The sequence below is a fragment of the Paralichthys olivaceus genome, chromosome 24 (assembly GCF_024713975.1).
Source record: "Paralichthys olivaceus isolate ysfri-2021 chromosome 24, ASM2471397v2, whole genome shotgun sequence".
NCBI classification, from domain to species: Eukaryota; Metazoa; Chordata; class Actinopteri; order Pleuronectiformes; family Paralichthyidae; genus Paralichthys; species Paralichthys olivaceus.
The window spans coordinates 9,816,286-9,832,134 of record NC_091116.1 but is presented as its reverse complement, the minus strand read 5'-3'; the positions used below and the strand labels follow the sequence as shown (position 1 = coordinate 9,832,134).

The window sequence follows — 15,849 nt, the reverse complement described above, 5'->3', positions numbered from 1 at the left end:
AAACTAATTATGGAACAATTGAAATGCCTTTTCAGACAATTACTCCTCATAAAAATGTGTCGTGTCAGCCTCCGAGAAAAGCTATAACTTGTGAAATTAGTTTGCTTGAATGTCATATTTTTTCATCATGTGAGTCGTGTTCTTACAGACTATGTGTCTCTTTTTATTATTAGAACAGTTATTTTAAAGCAAGAGCAGTCGTCTTCTGTTGTACACAAGCAAGGTTTTGACCACAGGATGAGATAACATTGCATGGGTCTTTTTTGTGTGTATTTGTGCAGTTTTTATTTTGATCTTAAATCTGCCACATGTGTATATTTGACCACTCAACCACTCTATAACAAAACAAATCATTTTAAAACAAACACCGGCATCTATTTCATATTTGAACACAATTATTTCGGGAAATATTTGTGGAAACCCCAGTGCTGCTGTGCTCGGCCTCTCAAAACACGCAAAAATGACACATAACAATTTCAGTTTGCGAAAAACATCCTCATATGAAGGAGAGTCCAGAATATATATTAAAAGATTACTGTCAATGTCAAAGAGTGAATTTGTATTGCGTGTTTGTATCTGACATGTGCCTACATGCTCACACCCACAATGCCACTCCCAACAGTTCCACCTTTTAGATTACTCGGCTATTTCCTCTCTCCGTCCTTTTTATAGCCTAAACTCTTTCTCGCCGATATATTTTTCATCCTCATAACAATCATAACGCCAAAGTGGTGGAAACATAACCACGTGTGTAGTAATTGTTTTGACCATGAAATATGCCTTATCAGGCGTTCTGTGTTGCACTCCCTTAAAAAGGGGTTTCCACATCCTTGAAGTGAGTTCCTTTAATGGAAACGCTTTAAATATAAGCCACACATATCCTCCCAGTCCAGGCTAATTAAGCTGAGCTGACTGGGGACTTCATCAAGCACCGGCCTGTTAGCATATGCCGGTTTCATTTATTTGGCTGTGACACAATAATCTACTCCATTTTGGCATCAGTCGGCATTTCAGAATACACTTGGCTGACGCAACAGAGAACACAGAGGGAGAGTTTTGGGATTTACCAGCCAGTGGAAACCTGAAAAGCGTTAAAACGACAAACATGTCGGTTTAACACTCAACGTAATTCAGTCATCTTGACAGAAAAATTGAAGTAAATTCGTATAGTTCTACCTCACTTCCCTCTAAGAGACGTCTCCCTACCTTGTGTTGGCCTTTTTGATAAATGCGTGTGCCAATAAAACAGGCTTGGCGAGTTTTCACAAAAATGGAGAGAATCTCTGCAGAACGGCTGAGCTAAATTATTTCTCTGTCATCCTCAGGAGACGCAATGAGTCGTTTATTCATTTTCTCCTCAGAGAAAGTGGAGGCAGATGAGGACAGAGTGTGTATGCAGTTAAAATTCATTAAAAAGCAACATTAAGACTGAATACAAACACTCACTGGTGCAGCACAATCAGATGATAATAATTAGTTTATTTTACTTCCAGCCATGGGATAGATTCTGGACAGTTTATGATTTAGAAATTTCAGTTTGTTCAGTTAACAGCATTATTAACATGTCATGGTGATTATGTGCATCTGATTGGCATATTTACAACCGTTTGCAATTTGCTCTGGCGGGCTGCTATATGTAATGTGGAGGCCGAGGAGACAGGTGACTCTTGAGTGTGTGAGAAATCGTTATACATGCATGCCTCGAGTGTTGGGTTATGTGTAATAAATTCCTGAGCGCTTACAACTGTAGGTTGAGGTGTAGTTAAAGTTTGGCACGCTACAAAAACAAAGTAGTAGACACGTTAAATAAAAAGCAAGCGATGGACCGTGAGTGTGTCCTGCTTTCATTACGTGAAAATGTCAAAAAGGATTAGGTGTGTTTTTAGTTGCACAGATTTCCAGATGTCAAATCGATGTTTCAGTTGTGTTATCTCAGCTGCATAATCAATCGCTTCACATTTGTGCACGTGCAAGTGTGTGCAGGTGCATGCTGGGACTTTACGTCTGACTCATGTGATTCAAGTCCAGACTCGAGTTAAGCTAACACTCCGCTGGTGAAAACATGGTGTCGTCTTTAAGTGATGTAACTCACACGAAAATATATTTTGTAAAATCCGGACTGTAGATATAAGATCCCAATTTGAAACATTAAAGATATTAAGTAGTAAAGATTCAACCTGTTTCAATGGGAACGCCATTTTACACTCTATACTCAGTCCCATCATTCTGGCTTTGACCTTCATAAATCTCCAAGTAAGGATCTGCAACAACATCAATAGATCAGTATCTGCATCAGAGTTTCATTAGAAAACAGACTCCAAAAGGCTTTAAGTTGCAGTGTGTCTTTGAAAGCTAGAGAAGTTAACTATGTATGTAATACAGTCTGACATAGTCTACTCAGATATGAGATATAAGTGATTTTCACCAGGAACAACAATCAACTGGTTATTAAAAAAGCAATTGAAATATCAAATTAATTGATAAAAAGTATTTCTATTCACCAAACTGCCAAATAATTGATTTGGCAGATTTTACTCTGTAATCTGTGAGTTCCCAGCCTCTGATACGAAACCTTTAAAATTACATTTCATAAAAACATGTGCAGAGAAAGTTTAAATGAATATTTGCTCCTGATGAATTTTCCAGCCTTGAACTAAATGAATGTGCTGTCACACTTACTAAATTCAAATGTCTAACAACACTCACAGTTTTGTGCATATTTCAAAAAGTGAATCACTGGATATCTGGTCTTCACCACCCCTGACCCTGACCCTGACCCTCCCACCCCCCCTAGTAAAAGTCCTGCTGCCAGCTCGGGGCCTGACTCCCACCCAGCAGCTGTTGAGTATTGGGTGGCACTTCAGTTCAACTTGCTGTGTGTGTAGACAATCAGCTGAGCTGCTGTGTGCATGCGACCACATGTTTCTCCTGTGACATCAGCAGCTCAACGTCTGCACTTGAGGTTAAGGTGGGAGCGGGCGTTGAAATACGCCCTCGAATGAGCATCCTCCCTCCTCTCCACGTCGTAGGAGTCAGGAGAGGATACAGCATTTGTTTTCTCAGTTACAGAGATCAATTCCCAGAGAAACCTACATTTAAATGCTGCCAGATATCGTTTCGCTGTGGATTTAGTGCTGCACAAACTCTGAGGCAGCAGCTTGTAGTCCACTTTCACTGAGACAGTGTGTTTACCTTTTTCTGTTTGTTTAAGTAATTGCTGTCTCAGTAAAGTCATCCAGACGGCTCCGTCTCACAGAGCAGTAATCCTGATTCATGAGAGCGGCCTCTGGTTTATGTCAGAAAAATAAGTGTGTGGTTAGGAAAATTATAAAGAAGTGAGGAGGAGATATCCATCTGAAGCTATGATTATGGAAAACCACCGTGACGCTACCTAGCCTCAAATTGCTCCCGTTGGTCCGTGTTAGACTAAACAGCTTTCCAGTTTACTGTCAAAACCTGCTGCCCCATTTTCCTTTTTCTTTTATCTGCTCAGATAAACTCGTCTGCATGTGATTCATCATTTACAAATCATTCTTTCAAATTAGAGCAGGTCCACTGGGTGAGTCACCAGGGCATTTGTTTTTATGTTCCTCCTTTCCAGAAAACTGTGCCCTTTGTTTCTTGGCATCATCCGCACACAGAAACCAAGTCAAGGTGTTCAGAATAATGTCAGGGTGTGGCTGCTCATTAGCTTGAGGAATGTTCTTGATTTGAAAAGGTACAGAATGGCCCACAGTTGACTCCAACTAGGTACTCGAGAGAGCATGATGCGGCTGAACGGTCTCACTTAACTCCAGGAAGTAGCCCGGGACAAAAATAGATGCAATAAAGGAAACCTTCAACCCACAAACACGCCCACAGCTGAGCCTCACCCAGACATGTACCTGAGCAAAGTAAACAAAGACGTATATTTTTATGTCCTGGTGTTCATGACAGATAAGAGAAAGTCTGTCTGATGCATGTACTTTGCAACAGTATATATAGTGAGTCATGAGTTCACTTGTACACACAATCACCCAAATAAACCAAACATATATATATATATATATATATATATATATATATATATATATATATATATATATATATATAGTATAAAGTATTGTGTAAGAGGCAGTATATCTGGTCCCACTGCTAAATGTACATCTGGAGGTGTGCACAGTCAGCTGCACACCCACCCACCAGGCTGTGAGTCATTCTTGTAAATGCTGCTCAGCATCTTAAATCCTCCGGCACTAATCATGGGATGGACACAGTGTACTTGCAGAATACTGAAGTACAGGTAGCCAAAGCACAATTTAAAATAAGAATAATAAACTTTATATATATTGGACATTTCTCAATGATATTACAAATAGTTTTACAAGGAAACAACAAGAGTAAAACAACGGAACACAAGCAGAGAAAATAGAACAATCGAACAGATAGAATTATATAGGCCTTTAAAGTGAGTGATAACATTTTAAAATCAATATATAATTTCATAGGGAGCCAGTGTAGGGAGGAGAGCACACACAAGCAATGTGGTCATTAATTAATAGAAGAAACCTGAGTAAAGTGTATTACAGCAATTAAGGTGAGATACTATAAAAACATGTACAACTTTTTGTTGTTTAAGTCAAGTATTTGAGTCCAAAAATCTGTTGTTCAAACATTCAAAATGCTGCTTAGTAAAAGTTTGTAGGTTTTATTGGCTAAAGTATACGATTATTATTTATTCTGCTTCTGGATTATTGTTAGTGATGTATTTTATTGATGGGGCTGGTGTCATCATAAGTTTCCATCTCTGACCATGTGTTGTGTAATATTTGCATTATTTATGTATTGCACTTGTCCTCCCCACATTAAAGTGAACAGACTAGTCTCAAGTGGACAGTTTATATGAACGCACGAGTAATTAATGTGTAAAATATAAATGATAAACCTACAATTTAATCTCTTATCAGCATAGTATACAGCTGCTGGTTGATGGGCAGCTAATAGTCCTTGTGTTTTAATCTGATGAAGATTATTGATCCAGATTTTAAAAGTAGTTCGATCTTGTGTATTTTTCCAATTATTCAACGTGTGATCAAGTAATATTAGCCTGGTCTGTTTGTTTTGATTGCAAATCCAAGTGACACAGCGTTGTCTTGTACCCGCACGCCTTTGACACACTGCTTAGAAGTAGTGTGGTAAACAAACAGTGAAAAAGGATGTGAGATGGTTGGAATGCCGCACCTCTGCAGGCAGCACCGTCAAAGCTGTGGCCTCCCTTGAATATGCAGCAGTACACAGTAAAGTAGGGCAGCGAGAGGTGGCAGCAGGGAGTCCTGGGTCGTCCATGACGCCATAAGAACAAACGTTTGTGCTAGCAAAGAGAGAGAGAGTGTGTTTGTGTGTGTGTGTGTGTGTGTGTGTGTGTGTGTGTGTGTGTATCCTAATTGCAGACAGAACATTAGGGGCGGTAAATTATGAATGAAATTGAGAGGGAAGCTGTGGAGGGACGGAACTAAAATTCTCTCTCCCTCTCCCTCTCTCTCTCTCTCTCTCTCTCACATGTATGCATGAAAAAGCACATGCAGTCCTGCACATACTGTTCCCTATTTATTTCCCCTTGCACGGGCAAAGAGAAACCACAGCTGCAGTTTTATCACTCTGAACTGATTTTTTTTTCACATTGAACGTAGCCTATGAAAACACGAACAACATCCTCCCTTGTCCTCGCCCTGTTCTGTTCTTCTCGTTTTCCTCCATGTATGTGATGGATGTAAGAAAAAAGCGACTATGCAATTTCTTTTAGGGATAGGGTTTCAGCCATATTATGAAAATTGCACAGGAAACTAAATGTATAGATAAATCAGGCAGTCACGTATATGTCCAAGACATCATTAAAGATATGATACGATGTAGTTCTTCATTAAAATGTCTAAAAACAACTTCTGTATGTTATATATTATGTTGACTTGTGTGCTTACATTATCTAAAATGTTTCCAACAATGATCAAACTCAGCAAAATTCCCCCGTGAATGAACTGCAATGACCCTGGCGATGCGTTAACAATTTTTCCAAATATGGTTTCTGTCATTTCAAGTAGTTGTTATCACACTGATGTATGTTCAAATGTAAAAAACGTTTCTGGTTAGTTTGGTTTAACTAGTAATTACTTAAAAACAGGGTGAAACGTCATGATTGACTGCTGAGACTGAGACCTCGTAACTGCAGCTCTCGTCCACTATAACTACTGTGCAGACTTTTACAAGGTGGAAGAACCCATGTGTTGGCTTCATTTTTATACAGTGGGAGGAAGTAGAAACACGTCATTCATATTTATTTGCAAAATCAATCATGTATTCAGTGAATAGTGAATATTGAGTCACATTTCTCCGTCAGTCTTAAGATGTGAAAATAACCTGTAGATGATTCTCGTTTCATGTGCTGGAAATGTACATGTCATACTTTATGACCCTCATGCTCCAGGCTACAAAAACAGTAACAAAGAACGTGCACGGACTGATGTTTGTGTGCACTTTAAAAAACAGGCTCCAGACTGAGAAAACCACATTCAAACACGCCCAGCAGCGATTTTCCGGCCCTGCTTATGAAGAGACTGCATGTTTACCACTCAGTACCGTACAACAGGTGTGTGTGTGGGTGTTTAGATGTCAATATTTGCCTTTGTCCTGCTGCTGCGGTCTGGGCGGCTGCAGGCCCCATGAAACCACTCAGTTCCATTAATTCGCATAAAAATGACAAAAGCATACACCTAAATTTGTCCTCGCCATTGTGTCACTGTGCCGACACATTTCAGACCAGCATGTTTCATCAGGCATTGCTTCATGTCAATCACTCGGCTCCCACTGAGGGACTCGCAAAAAAATCATTCAAAACATGTTGCATGACAAGCTTCACTGTCCAATTGCTGTCTTCCTACTCGGGGCCTCTTTGTAAGTCTTGACAGCAGCTATGTCACGTCAGCCTCAACAGCGAATGGGAAAAAAACATTAGAACGCAGTGGGCTTGGTGTTTAAAGCACTTGAGACCTTCAGTGTTTTACACCTTCTGCCCACGCTGTGATGCATCGTGACTGTAGGTGATACATGGTCCCTGCCTCTGCGTTTGTTTACCGCCTCTTAAAGCGTCCTCTGTGGTTTCTTCATATAACAGCCTGTTTTATGTGATTTCTACTCATCTTGGGTTCCCACATTTCTAAAGTAGAGTATTTGTTTTGTGGGAAACACGATCTGTGTCGAAGAAGAGATGTGGATTATAGTCTGCACGCTCAGGTGGTGACAAAAGACTGTGAACAACTTTGTGTGTGTTGGTAAATGATGGGAAACTACTGAGCAGTGATGCAATTGAGGGCAGACATGAAATTTAATGGCGATAAAGAACAGGACTTAATCATAATTTATTGTCATCATAAAGATAAAGTCATCCAGCTTTTTTTTCTTCTTCTTCTTGAAAGTGATTTAATTAAATTAAGCTTAACTTATATTTAAATATATAGACTAAGCCCCCAGTTACATGAAAATTTTAATGTAAATATATTTGAAATACATGACACAGTCAGCAATTACTTTTGTGTATACAACAAGAATGGCACACGCAGTATACTGCATACCCTAAATATGTCAGATTTCTTCATCAAGATCCATGAATTACTCTCAGTGCAAAGTAAAATGAAAAATGTTTTCCTGGCTCTGTCCCTTTGTCGGAACCCACACTAAACTTTAATGGGCTCTATCTTGATTCACACAGTGTAATACACTGGCTCAATTGTCCTGCTCCAGGATGTCTCATTTGGACACAACATACTCTTCGACTGTGCATCTGACTTAGCCAGACACATTCTCATGCGTGCATGTGTTTGGATATGTGCTCGTCAGCTGTAGCCTGTGTATGTTAAGACTGTGCTGGAACACCATGTACTCCTCAAAGCCTAACCCCCCCCCAGCTAAAGAGAGCGAGGGGGGTGGGTCACTACACTGTGTTGCGTCCAGTGGGGTTGACCTAAATATCAACCCAGCGTATGTGACTATCTATGATATCTTTACAATCTATGTGGTGTAACTCGGATTCAGAAAAGCAATTATTTCACAAAAACTGTCTCTTAGTTTGAGTCTGGTGCATTTTTTGTCTCCTCCTCTGGTTTAGATAGAGAGATAGACATACTTTATTCATCCCAGAGGGGAAATTCTTGATGAAAAGAAAATTATCAACTAAAAATATATTCTGTACAGGTCAAGTAAGTCTTGTTTTTAAACCTAAAAGACCTAAAAATGCTGGTTTGAAAGCACCTTAAAAAGCTAATGAATTTATATTTGAATAGTGAATAGAGTGTTGGATAATAGACGAAATGATGATGGAAGTGCTGCTAAATTAGATATTTTCATGGGTTCATGGAGGTTGTGTTTTCACCCCTGTCACTTTGTCTGTCAGCAACAAAAAATACTTCTTCACAAAACTAGATGTAAAGATGGGACCTGAGCCAAGAACGAACCCATTAAATGATCACTTCCTGTATCATTGTGAGACAGGGCGTTTTTTTTTTTTAATTTCTGCAGTTTCACCAGGGAATAATTCATGGATCTTGATGGAAAAAAATCTGGCATTTAGGTCACAGATATTTGAGTGTCAGCCTTATTGTGTGGATGGAGTTTTTTGGGATGTTTAAAATCATAAAGGTCACTTTGTCAAAGAACAAAGTGGGAAGATTTTTACATTTTAACATAATAACGTAATGTAATATCACCTCAACTGTGCTCCCCATTCATCAGCTGATGATATTAAATTATTAACAGCCAACAGTGAGTTGTTTCCAGCTGCAGGTCACATGTTTATAAGTGTCTCATAAGAAGTCAAGGTTCTGTGCAACATGCCAAATGCAGGCAGGAATAAATAAATTCAGTCACATGCATCACATGTCTGCCTACAGGTGTAACTGCAGTATCTCATATGCCCAGTGCTGCAGTGATGCAGCAGTGTATCAACACAAATGCCTCATTTAGACATCATCCTTGGACTGCACGTACTGTTCCTGCCTCTGCTACGCCGTGTGCCTGTGCTCTATGCTGTTTCTTGCCTCGGCCTGCCTTTTCTTCCCGCTGATATTCGCTCCACGTGTTACTGTCTGCTGCCTGGAGCCGGACTGAAAAACGTGAGGGAAGAATTTAAAGAGACACTTTTTTTTTCCTTTTTCTATTAGGATGAATGTCCCTGCAAAAAAAGGAAGAGATTGCATGTCTTCCCTTGAAAATGATAACAGAAGTAGGAATGACAGTGAGGAAATGAAGGAAGTAAAGGACGACATGTGGAAAAAAGCAAAAGCTGCCGATTTCTCTTCCTGTCTCAGAAATAGGAAGCAAACAGGAAACACTGCAGTGATAGAAGCTGACCTCAGACTGTGCGTGTTCATATTTGCATGCGTGTGGGGTTGAACACACCATGTACCAGACATCAAGGTTCAGGGACATGGAGGAAGCACAGAAATAGACTTCCGGATGCATTGAACATGAAAGACGACAGCTCATAGAGAGAGGTTAAACCCCACGTAACCACATTTCTGATCGACCCAGCTCCATCGAAGAGTATCTCACTTAAACTGCTGTTTATGCTGAGCTGCAGGAGGTAGAAACACAAAATGACTCCTTTACTTTAGTACTGCAGGAAAAAAGAAAAGAAAACAAGATGTAAAGGAGGCTTTGTTGTGTCTGTAGCACTGGAGAGCAAAGATGATCTCAGAGCAAATATGTTTTTCGGCAAAGTCAGGGTTTGTTTGACTTTGCTATGTCTAATTATCTGCACACTGAGCACGCCCAGCCTCCATCTCCACAAACAAGAGGTGGGATTTGTGAGTTTCTGTGAAGGGCTTTGCACTTTCTTGCCATCGGGTCAGCACAGATGGGCAGATGTCAGCCAGATGAAGCCTGATTCATCTATTTAAACCAAGTGTTCACTTTCCAGGCCGACCCAGGCTTCGATGTGTTCTCTGGCTTCTTGCAGAGGCCTCAGGCTTTGTTGGCCATTTGGTGCACACCTGCTCAAACACCCCCGCTGTGGTGGATTTGCATTTAGGAAAAAAGTTTGTACTTCTCACGCTGGTCACTTTGATCGTCGGTGAAGACAAGAAGCATCACAGACGCCGGCTCCCTGAGCGTTCCAGCTATTTTTGAGATGTGCTGTCACACAAGGTTGACACTTCTCCTTTCTCCAGTTTGAACAGTCTAGCACTGTGTGGACATGTCCGTGTGAAGTCACGGAAGGACATATTTAATGCTGGCATTGTGACAGCCCTGTGTGTCCTCTGATTGCTGCAGATCAGCACATTGTCAGCTAGAGAACAGACTGTCTTGCACTTGACTTCATGAAACAGTTGATGTCAGTCTATAGAGGGATGGAAATCAGTTACTATTGATGCTGCAGTGTGGTGATTGTTTGATCTTTTTGCAAAGCCTCATCTACATCTGTGAATCTTTTCATTCTCACACAGCATGTGTTCAATGTTTGTGTCCTGTTTTTTCCCAGACACAAAGTCGTAGCATTATGATTAACCTGTCGTGTTTTCTGAAAAACTGGAAAAATCTTCTTGGGGTTTACTTCTCTTATTCTTGGACAAATAAGCATCCATTATAGGAAGCGTACCTTTATGATTTAAGTTAAACAATCATGCCTCAAATAACTTATAATTATAGATACCAGTCGCTTAAAATCAATATGCTGGATTTTTTTTTATTTTTTTATTTTTAAGATACTAAATTGAAATCAAGTAAACAGTAAAGAAAAAATCCTAGAACCAGCCATTTGTCCAGATCCACGCCGAAATGTAATGGGTTCGTTCAGAAGTTTATGCATAATCCTGCTGACAAACAAAAACATACAGGGGTGAAAACATAACCTCCCTACAGCTTCCCAACAACTCTAAAAAACCTTGTAATGGTTTCTCCAAGGGTCAACAGAAACATCAGGACTATCAAAATAAAATATTCCATTAAACACCGCCAAAATGGAGGACAACCTGCTCACGTATTAGATCATGAGATGGAAGCACAGACTACAAGTGCACAGATGAATATTTTAAGTTGAACTGTGCAGTGTTTTCTACACTTACTGTGACACAAGCTAAAAAAAAAACCTTCTCACAGACAGATGTAATTCTCTTTACTTTCCTTTATGGCTCTTAAACTTAAGTCCTTCAAGCGTCCTTCTTATAAAGTGACGCAGTCTGAGCCATAAACAACCTGATTAAGAGGAAAGCTCTTTAAGGGAATGTAGTTGTTGTTGGGCCTGTTGTTGTCTCCCCTGCTGTGTCAGCTCAACAGTGGTGTAATAACTGTCTGGCTGCACGGAAAAAGAGGCACACACATTCACACGCAGATGCAAGCTCCCAGCACGTCAGCCAAAACAAACACAGACCTGAAGTGAAGTGCACCAAAGAAGAATCCAAGTGTCTTACATATACTGCACTACTGTCTGCTTTCTTCTGCAGATTTTACAGCGTGAAACTGCCTCAGAATTAATTATATCTCCGAGGATGAAAATTGAGGGATTGATTCTATAATCTGCCTCCTCTCACATTTTGCTTTCTAAATTGTACTCAAATGTGGTTATGGTTTTATTTTCATTATGAATCATACAGCAGATGTGTAATGTTCCCCAGGACCGCTTTTCACAGCGACACTGCAAAAATAAATGATAACGCAGGGAACCAGTCAAACCAGAACGGATATAACAACAACATATTTCAGACACAGAGCTGAGTAAAAAGAAATGATTAGAGATTAGATTTATCTAGACTCACAGGCGATCGAGATTTTAGAATGGAAAGGTTTTCAACGTGTCCACTCCTAGGGAGCAAGGGAAGGTGCTGTGGGGAGGAAAAAGTGGAGGACAAGAGAGGGCCGTAATCCCCCATAATCCCCTTCTCCGCCCAGTGGGGGTAACGAGCTACGTGCGTCCCTCTTTGTGCATCACTCTGTGGTTTGTTGTTGCAATTTGCAGACAGTTCTCGCTCGGCAATGAGAGGACACGACATGTGCCTCTCAGAAATGTGACTTTGGGCAGAGGACAGATGAGGACAGAGATACATCGAAGTATAGACCTGCTGTAAAAACACAAATACAAAACACTCTGACCCAGAGATTCATACATAATCATAATCGGTGTATGTCTGGAAAAGTGATATTATTGTCAGATTTGTCCTATTTTTATAGCCACGTTCCTCCATCAATTTAATTTGCACATGGAAGAAGACGAATGTCAACATGTGTAATCAAGTGGAAATTGTGATCTCAGGGCCTCACGGTGAGACAGTGTTAGACTAAAGCCCATTTCTGTGAAGGCTAATATGATCTTGTCTGAATAACCACCATGGTCACAATCAAGTCAGATCTTGTCAAGATAACAGTGGACTTTTATACATTTTCATCTATCGTGGCTCCATCCATTAATTTGAGAGACCACTAATACTTTTGAGGGTCTGGTTGGGCCGGAGCCAATCCCTGCTGACATTCTTTATACAGTCTGTGGGTGCACCTTTCCATCAAGGCCAACTTTCTGAGACAACAGGAAATTTAGAATCCCCATTTAACCTAACCTGCATGTCTTTTGACTGTGGGAGGAGGCCGGATTACCTGCAAAAACCCCAATCAGCAGTCATGGTCGAAGTCAGAACCCTCTTGAGGGGACAATGTTAACAGCACTTGCTTCTAAAACAAGTCCACTCCTGGAGTGCACCAGCCAGTGAAGACAAGATAACATTTGTAACCCTTCAAGAAGACACTACTCTGGTGCTACTGAAGGAGCTCTCATGTTCACGACTCTTTCTTCTTGTGCGTCTATTTAAGAATGGCCATGTGCTCGCGTCTCCCCCGAGCTGCCTCCCAAACAAACAGACCTGACCCACATATAATCTCTTCATTCAATCAGCTAGTCAATAAAGCTAGTTATTCCTGGAATGTCTACAAACACACTTTTCCAGGTCTCCTCCGGTTGGCCTCACATGGTGCATCAAATGACTCACCCCTCGTCTGTATTTTGTGTGTATTTGGAGGTTCAGATGGGAGCAGAGATGTCCTCACTCGCAGGCCTGTGGCAGCAGCTGACTTGGGTTAGCACCTATAATTAGATTTAGGGAAACCGCTGTCTCCATGTTTGTCTCTACAATCCCAGTTCAATTGGGAGACATGATCTCCATGAAAAGGTCTTTTTGAAGTTGCTGCCCTGCGGTTGAATTTATATTAGGGATTTGGTATCGATGATAGTGTTGTTAACAGGTTTTCTTTCAGTGTGTGTGCAAACACAAAGTGTATTTCTGACGCCTGGACACCGCACAGGCTAATCCCCCCTGTAGCATCTCAGGGGGTCCCCCAGGAGGTGGAGCTTTACTTACTGACAGTCTGGGCAGACAGGGTTTAACCAGCAGGACACCTGCTTTCTCAGCAGTCAGGACAACATCAACAGCGCTGAGGGGGGTCCACATTCAGGGCAAAGGGGATGTTTTGGGGTTCGCTTTTGGGGCAGAAAGGTCTTTCTTTGTCTGAGTCGACCAGAGGCAGAGGTAGTATGTGTAAGCATGTGTATGTAGTATTTAATATACTGTTAAAACTTCTATAAAAACTTTGAAAGAAAACAGAAAATCCATGAAAGAATGAGTTTACTGCTATAAAAATAACCCAGTTTGGAGATAGGGTATATAAATATGCAGCTAATGGTGCCACACAATTTAAATAATGAACTCTAAATGTGTGTGGCACAAACAGACGAGGTTAATCCGCGTGTGATCCCTCAGACTCAGAGAACATCCCGTGCCCGTGGCGGCGAGCTTGAAGAAAACACCTTTTGTCAATGAAATGGGATTTGCGAAAGTGCCATCTGGACATGAGAGCAGGAGCTGTGTCTCCGCACGCCGTCTGATCCATGCAGCCCCGTCGGCCTGGCCTCTCTCTCCGAGGACAGGAAGAGGGATCAGACTGACCTGAGAAGAAGGGATGAGGAGTGTGGGGGGGGTCCTTTAAATAGATATACATGTAAACATCAGATGAAATACCAAGATTTAGTAGATTTTGCAGAAGACTTTTGCATTGAACAGAAGAATCTTGTTTTTTACATTTGTATTTTCTTTATATTATGAGTTTAAAAAAAATCAATAGATATCAAATTAAGCTGTTTTTTTTAAATTAAAACAACAAATAAACACAATAAAAACCTTCATTTTTATTAACTGAATTTTTGACTGAGGGAAAGTTTAACTTAGAAAAAGATACTAAAAATATCTCAGGACAATCAGAACCACTCGCCAAAACCTCGAGCATAGAATCTGATCTTGAAATCAAACGTCAAGTCGCTTTCTTTACGTCTGAGGGGGTCATGATTAACCTTTGGACTCAAGGAACTTTCTGCCACATCTCATGGCCTTCATTTGGAGTCACAAGAAATGGCTGAAAGCTTTAACTATTGTTGACTAAATCGGTTTGGTTACTTTTACTTTTCCATAGCAGTCAGACTTGTTTTTTATAGAAGTGAATCCAATAAAACTTGGGTAAATAGAAGAGTAGAGACAGAATATTGTGAGTCTGTGCTGCTTTGCGACTTTCAAGGCTTTAATCTACTTTTAAACGTCGTTGATATAGACTTGACTGCATGGCTGTAGAATGTATATTGTAACTTCAAAATTCTGCAGCTGTAATCTTAACCAAACCTTGTTAAAGTCGCTCAGTGCTGGATTGCAGCAATACATTTAAATAACTAGCTTTAAATTATTTGAATCATGTAGTTTCTCTCATTGTAATCTTAACTGTGCTTTAACCCTTTTTTCATACATTTTGCTTTGATGCCTTTTTACTGTTTTCATATTTTCTGTTTTTGCACAGCACTAAAACACTTTATTATTTATGTCATACAATAGTTTCCATTGTCATTTTTATTAGCTATTCTTGTTTTGGCTTTTATCAATCAATTAATCAATCAATCAATCAAATTGTATTTATTGATTTTTATTGATTATGATATTAATAAAACTCTATGGGTCTGTGTATACGTATATCATATAGCATATAGGGAGATTACAAAGAGATTTATAGACAATAATCCTGTGAAAAACTAGAGATTAAAATGTATTTATGTGGGTAAGCAGATTGTTACAAATATATGTAACATATATGGTTTTGCCAAAGAATTGAGATTTATTAATTATTGTTACAATTTTTTTTACCTCAAGTTTTTATGCCTATTTAAAGCATATTTTTGCACATACAAGTGGTGGTAAATTATCTTTATTATTCTATATTAGCATAATAGTTGTTTATTAGTACATTTGTAAAACAAAAAACAAATAGCACCTATTATGACTGTAATAGTCACATTTGTTGTATTTATCGTCGTGAAATCGTTGAAAGACCCCAGATGTAAATAGTCACGTTCAGCTGCAGCTTCAGTCTCCTCCCATGACGTCGCCCTTTATGGGTGCGCGCTCCTATTTGCGCGTCCTCGCTGACCGCATGCGGGTACACGTGAGGGAGGAGTGGGCGGGGCTAGCGTGGGACGGCTTTAGGGGGCTCGTTCTTATAGAGCCAATGAGAGGGGCCTATATAGAAAAACATTTACATGGGGTCAGGAGAGGAGAAACCCACATGCTGATAACTGGGAAGTCTGGGTCAACTGGGCGTCAGTGGTGGGGGGATTATTTACTAGAACATGAAAACCAGCTGTTTACTTTTACATTGTGGAACTGGTTTGTGGTTAACCCACGTCTGCCTCAGGTGAATGATTGAAAATCACATTTTAAGGGTTCCAAGGACAAAAAGCCGTAAAATTGTTAAATATTTGACCAAAATCAACAGTCCACTTATGAAGTGGATCTATTCCAAATT

General features: G+C 40.1%; 1 long non-coding RNA gene across 1 annotated transcript in view; it reads right to left on the bottom strand.

The window, feature by feature from the left end:
* Nucleotides 1-15,849, bottom strand: part of LOC109638887 (uncharacterized) — an 82,157-nt gene that overhangs the window by 31,832 nt on the left and 34,476 nt on the right. The gene's annotated exons all lie outside the window — the stretch shown is intronic.